This window comes from Monodelphis domestica, chromosome 3, assembly GCF_027887165.1.
Source record: "Monodelphis domestica isolate mMonDom1 chromosome 3, mMonDom1.pri, whole genome shotgun sequence".
Taxonomy (NCBI): domain Eukaryota; kingdom Metazoa; phylum Chordata; class Mammalia; order Didelphimorphia; family Didelphidae; genus Monodelphis; species Monodelphis domestica.
The window spans coordinates 437102044-437109178 of NC_077229.1; the positions used below are offsets into that span (position 1 = coordinate 437102044).

Sequence of the window (7135 nt, forward strand, 5' to 3'; positions counted from 1 at the left end):
TTGGAACCCTGGAGTTGAGAATGAGCTGGACCCCGCCCATATCAAACACTGACTCAGAGGGTTAAAATGACTTTGGTGAGGGTAACAGTAAGTGTGAGGAATGATTGGAACTCAGGTCTTTCTGCATTCTGGTTTAGTGTTCTATTCACTAGGTCATTGATTTCAAACTCAAATAGAATTGAGAACCACTAAAAATACATAAAGATCTTTAGGAAAACATATCGACTTAGAAAAACATATGTTATTTTCCTTCTCTTTTTCCTTTCTCCTTCCTTCTTCCCTTGCTCCCTCTCCTTTCCCTTATTTCTCTCCTCACTTCTTTCTTCTCTCATTCCCTCTCTCTCTCCCTTCCTTCTTTTACTCTCTTCCCTCCTCTTTCCTTCTCCTCCTTCCCTATTCTCTCTTTTCTCCCCATCTCTTCTCTCTTTTCCCTCCCTGTTCCTTCCCCTTTCTCTCTCTCTCTCCTTCCTCCCTTTTCCCCTTTAAAAATTCTGAAGTTTCCCTTTCTTCCCCTGATCCTAAGATTCAAGTCAGATTATTTATTGACCCCTCCCCTCATCTCCCATCTTTAGATGTAATGATTTGTGCTCTAGATACCTAGTGTTTAGCAAAGGGTCTGACACATACATATTATTCTGGAGAGAAGAAAGCTCCAGTTCTCACAGTCTTTATTGGGGGAAATCACAAAGCTTCTAATCACATTTAAGAGCTACCCTATGGTGGCTGGGTGGCACCAAACATATTATCTAGGATATTCTGGAATGGCTTAATTCTATGGTATAAGAACTGGTGGAATCTCTTGTATCTTCAAATCTCCAAAAGGACATTGTGAGTATCCATCCCCTTTATGATAAAAAAAAAAAAACCTCAGTAAGAAGTGTATTCCATGTGAGAAATATTGAAGACTTCAAATTAAAAAGCTCTAGCAACCTATTGCTATATTTTTGTCTCATGACCAGCCAATAAGTACATAGCATTATGGCGATAAAAAGCAACTTCTTCAAACAAAATCCTTTTTTTTTTTTAAGGTTCATTTCTATGAGTGTCAGTACTTTATTCTGGTGTAAATATGGGAAGCTGGAAAATACTCTGTATTTAAATTAGTTCTTTTGGTTTCCCCTGGATCAGTGTGTGTGTGTATATATATAACATAATACAGAATAATGGGAGCATATGGGGTTATGGGATTTCACATTAACACAGGTGAAATGAGGAATGATCCAGTGGTGTGAGAGTTGTGGCAAGAATGCTACTGGTAGGCTCTGTGTTTGCTATCTCTGCACTAGGTAATGCTCCTTCTCAACTAGTAAATGAAAGTTTGAGACTAAACCTGTTCATCAACTAGAGACCACATCCTTGAAATTGAATATACAAATGAATGATTACCCCAAATCCAGAGATTACACAGAATCCAGAGATTCTAATCATTTAAATTCATTTTCAAAGGAAGTCCAATGACTTCTCTTGTCACGGTTTTATTGGGAATGATAGCTATACACAAAATCAGTGGTCAATTTCCTATAAGACTCTACCAGTCCCTGACCCAATAGTGGGTATAACCACTTAATTAAACAACAAACTAAAACTTCACATCACTACATCTGAATTTTTCAGATCTCCCAGAAGAGACTAGTTGTTTCTTTGTGAGGATGTCATAGAAAGAATCTGTTGGGTATGGATTGAATCAAACAAATTCTGAATGTCTTTCCAATTTAGTATTCATAAAAGTCTATTATTTTAAAGTCTAAAAGTTGTCTCTTACATAGAATTGGACAATCTTAACTTATTTTCTCAGCTTAGCAGTGTTCATATTCATTTCCTATATACTAGTATTTTACTGGAAAATCTTTCTCATTCAGTCAGAGGAAAAGCTTGGGTAGAGGAAAAAAAGAGAAAATGTTAATTTTTTAGGATTAGGGTTAGAAATGAATTTAGGGTTACATTTTTTTTCAGATTAGGATAGGGCTTTGAAAACTAAAGAGTGGAATTTATATATATATATAAATTTTTTGGACTTGTCTATGCTGATTTATTGAAGAGTGAGAGCCAAATTGAAATTGAATCTCACTTGACTATAATTCATATGTTAATTAGAACATACATTTCTCATTCCTTCAGAATGCATGCAATTAAATCCTCCTAAGGTAGAGGGAAAGTCCCTGATGGGATTGGAGAATCATAACTTTAAAAGGGTCCATAGGAGATTCAAAGGCTTCATCCTTGAGTTCTGAAGGCCTGACCCTGGAATTTATATTTTATTGTAAGGATGATAGGGTGCTATTGGAACTGGTTGAATAGAGAAACCATGTAGATCTTTGTTAATGAAAATCACTTTGGCAGTCATAAGTAGAATGCACTGGAGTGGCTAGATAGACCCTTGAAGCAAGGAGGTAAATTAGAAAGCTGTTTGCAATAATCTAGGTGAAAGGCAATAAGCACTTGAGCTAAGGTGATAGTTGTATGAGTATAAAGGAGTCAGATATAAGATTGAGGGATGTCATGAAGTGACAACATTTGGAAACTGACTGAAGGAAGAAGGAAGAGGAAGAATTACAGAATACTGAGATGCATTGGAAGGACAGTCATAATCTGAACCTAAAGAGAGAATCTTGAAAAAGAGGAAGGTGTAAGAGGAAAAGATGAGTTTAGTTTAAGACTTGTTAAGTCTAAGATATCTCTGGGACATCCAGTTAGAAATGTCCAACAGGCAACTGGTGACCTGAGAAGTGAACTCAGGGGAGAGATTGGGGCTGTATATATAGATCTGAGTCATCTACATAGAGATGCTATTTTAAACCTTTTTGAAGAAGATATGAAGAGGGATAATAGAAGACCACCTATCCAACCAGATGTTGAACAGTAACAACCAAATGAGTCCCAGTTAGTAACAATGCTTGTTCTTTCTGAGTTTTGATTTGAAGGATGTCTTTACCTGGCAAAAGATTACATCAGATCTCAGTCCTTGCCCAGACTGTGCATGCTGAGCACTGAATGGGGATTTCTGAAGTCCATCCTAGCCCTAAATCCAAATCCTTTGGAATTTAAGGGAAAGAGGTTGAGGTCTAGTATCTGCCAACAGTCTCTTCACTTGAAGTAGAATTAATTCCACCTACCTCCAAACATATTAGCAAATACATGGAGAGATTTTTGCTCCTCTTGAAACTTTTCCTCCAATAAAACTAAAAGACACCTACTGTATGAGTACATAATCCATGGAGTTCTGTGGATGGAATAAATAACAAATAAATAACAAACCAAACCAAAAAATTCCAAAAAACAAAAGTGTTAGTTAATTGGGGAATGACTGATTAAGTTGAGGTATATAGAAGTGATAGCATATTACTATGCGGAAAGAAACAATTACTATGAAAAATTCAGAAATATTGGGAGACTAATATGAACTGATTTGGAGCAAAGACATTAGAACCTAACACATACATACACTCACACATCCTGACAAACTCAGATAAACTACAATGGTCAATCTTGATTCTAGAGAACAGATTATGAAACACACTTCCCTCTTCTGCTCTCAGACTTTAGTCTTGTTGGTTGGATTTTACTTAACTTTTATTGTTGCCAGAGAACATTTAATGGGGAGAGAGGGACACATATTTGGAAATTTTTGTGATTTAAAAAATGAAAGCCATCAATAGACTTCAAATTAATTAACTCATTATTTAATAATACCATAACTGAGGGGCAGCTAGATGGCTCTATGGAGAGAATAGAACCACCAGGCCTGGAGATGGGAGATTCTGGGTTCAAATTTGGCCTCAAACATTTCCTAGTTGTGTGACCTTAGGCAAGTCATTTTACCCTCAACTGCTTAGTCCTTACCACTCTTCTGCCTTAGAACTGATTACTATTATTATTATTATATTTTTATTATTATTTTAAAACTATTTATTATTTACTATTACTGCTCTTATTGATTTTAAAGCAGAAGGTAAGGGTTGTGTTTTGGTTTTTTTAGGCCATAGCTGGCTTAATGAAAAAAAAATTAGTTAAGGAAATATTAAGTTTTCAAGTGGCACCGAAACCATTTTTCCCAGGGTATGTCATATGTTGGTGTAAGACACAGAAATTAATTCACTTCCTCTTTTTCTTTTAGTTCCTCTCTGCCTAAGTCATTTTTGCCTTTTTTCCCTTTGTACCTCAAAAGAGGTTGTGTTTATTTTTAGCAGATACGAGATGTTGAAATTTAGGCATGTGCTATCTTTTAATGTTAAGTTGATGTTTCTTGTTTTTTGTTTTTGTTTTTTTAAATATCACTACTACTACTGCCCAATAACTCCCTTCCTTCCTCCATGGTTAGAACCATTCTTTGGAACAAATAAAAATTGATCAAGTAAAAGAAAGCAAAGTGGCTGGGTCTGAAAATGGATCTATCCTTGGTTGGTTGTTGTCCTTCATACTCAGAAGAGGACCAAAGTGACATCACTATGTTGAGGTTGGTGAACAGTGTTGAGCTGTGGCTGATCAGACCACTATGAACTAGGAAGGCTCGACCACAGGTTGGGCACAAATAGCTTATATGAGCATTTGGAATGGAGATGTCTCTAAATTTATACATCTTACATTCCTTTTGAGTTACTTCAAATTCTGCTTTGCTCATAGAACCCATGATGCCTTCTTTTATGTGGCCACACATGGTCCTGTGCTAGTGTCTCCCAGGGGTCACAATCGATATCAAAATTCTTCAGAGAGACTTTGGCAGTCCTTTTTATCATAAAGACAGAAGTGAAATCTTGAAGCAAGTAGCATTAATGACTCCCTTCAATATGTCTACAGATATCATTTCATAAGCAATGTGATAGTCCAAGAAAAGAAATAAATACTCTAACTTTCCTCTCAGTAAGCAGTAAGCAGAGTTGATAATCTCTTCAGGCAAGGACAACCTAAAGAGATGCATGTAATATAATTTTAACAATAGGAGATTATTTCTCCAAATATCAGGAATCCCAGAGACCTAATAAGAACATAATGACAATAAGAGCATGATGTAAATTCCATGACAAGTTAAGATGACAGCAGTGTAGGGTAATGTATTTCCCAGTCATCCTTCATAGAAAATCATTTATTTTATCACAAGTGGCTTTTAAACTCACCATCTTTTTTAATATGGAAAGACATCAGTACAAAACCCATTTCATTAAAGACACAACCAACACAACAAAAATGTAATGTGTTTGGGACAACTATGGAAGGTGGGGGTGTTACAGCTGTAATGATTAAAATTCATCTTGGAGGCTGAATGTTAAATTACAATTGTTTATTATTAAAAGTGAGAGAGAAAGAAAGAAAAATCAGCAGGTTGCCCTTACAAAAAAAAAGAAGCCCACTTCCATGCTTGCCAAATTCAGCCAATGTTCTAGTGGAGAGCTAGAGCTAAAGAAGATTCCAGTGCCAAAGAGAGCTCACTACTGCCCAATAAGGCCAGTGACGTTACTTCTATTGGGGCTCTCTAATTGGACAGACTGGGTCACCAGATATATCATGCAGGACTTCCACCAGCCCCTTCTGGGAGACAGGACTCCAGCTATCTATGTGCCTCTTTAATCACATGTCTTGTTGGCTGGCATCCTGACTGTCAGGTTAAGAGATTACATTTTTATATTCATTTCACACACTACTTGTCCCTTTAGACGGGGAAGTAGGGGTGACAAGGAATGGTAATAAGCTCTAATTAATTATCCTAATTAAAAGATGAACCTGATTGCAAATGAAGTCACATAAGACAATCAAATCTCACACTAAAGTTACTAGAGAATACACATAAGGCTCTACTGGCTTAAATTTGTAAGTGTGGTTGTTAGTTAGCTCAAAGTATGCTTTCTGGCCTAAGTTTTATAAGCCATTATCAAGGCTTCTCAATCTACTACTGTAGATGGAAGGCTGGTAGGGTATTATGATTTCTGGTCCAGCAAAAGGACTCTAAGAAGTCTCATCCCTCTCTGATGGTGTATGAGCCCACTTCCTCAAACGGCTGTCCTTGAGAATTTTAACAAGGGTTACAACTACACTGAGGCAGAGAGTACATGGAACATAAAGAGATCTAATACAGTGATTCTCAATTTGCACTTATAAGATTAAAATTGTGAGACTGATACAAATTTTATTATTTTATTTAATCAGAAAGGAGTAGGAAAAAAGGATGAGAGAAAGAAAAAGAGAGAGAAAGACAGAGACAGAAACAGAGACAGACAGACAGAGACAGACAGAGAGAGAGAGAGACAGAGACAGACAGAGACAGAGAGTTGATAAATTGAGGCAAGACTAGATTTTTCGTTTTCACAATATCTAAGTTGATGCTGTCCACATGGCTGCTGTGGAAGAGCAAGCTAAATAAAGAAGCTAGAAAAGTAATCTCTCATATCCATCAGTTAATCATTTTGTTAAAAGGATATTAATGCCAGGCTTAGAATTAGCCAGGTCTGGCACTTTATCCACTGTGCTACTTAACCTGCTTCTAGACTTACCTTCTGAATGCACCCAGTCCTAGATCCATGAACAATCAAAGTGTCCTCTTCACCACAGGGTAAAGAGATCACAACCAGCTAATGTATGAGTATGCTCTACAGCAGGGGTACCTAAACTACAGCCCGTGGGCCACATGTGGCCCCCTGAGGCCATGTATCCAGCCCCCACCACACTTCTGGAAGGGGCACCTCTTTCATTGGTGGTCAGTGAGAGGAGCACTGTGTGGCAGTGACGGTGCTCATGTACAGTACTACTTCTGGTGACATCATAATTTTCATGGTGCCTTAGAAGGAGGTGCTGCTCAAAGGATTATGTGGCTGCACAATGGAAGACATCAGCATGGTGATCTGGGGGAGGAGATTCCTCACTGTGTATACTGCTGCCCAGTTAGGGTTAGGATTAGGTTTTTATAGTCCAGCCCTCTAACAGTCTCAGGGACAGTGACTAACCCCCTGTGTAAAAAGTTTGGGGACCCCTGCTCTAAAGTCAATTTGAGGTCTGTATCCATCAAAAATTCTGCACATCAAAAATATTCATAGCTGTGTTCTTTGTGGTGGCAAAAATTGGAAAATGAGGGGATGCCCTTCGATTGGGGAATGGCTGAACAAATTGTGGTATATGTTGGTGATGGAATATTATTGTGCTAAAAGGA

At 37.5% G+C, this 7135-nt stretch overlaps 1 long non-coding RNA gene across 1 annotated transcript; it reads right to left on the reverse strand.

Annotated features, from left to right (window-relative positions):
- Window positions 1-658: 658 nt before the first annotated feature.
- LOC103106273 (uncharacterized) lies at window positions 659-6682 on the reverse strand. The gene is made up of 3 exons (XR_464694.3): window positions 6483-6682; window positions 3114-3220; window positions 659-843 (listed from the first exon to the last, which is right to left on the reverse strand). It is a non-coding gene; the product is annotated as an uncharacterized LOC103106273 (long non-coding RNA).
- Between the last annotated feature and the right edge of the window lie 453 nt (window positions 6683-7135).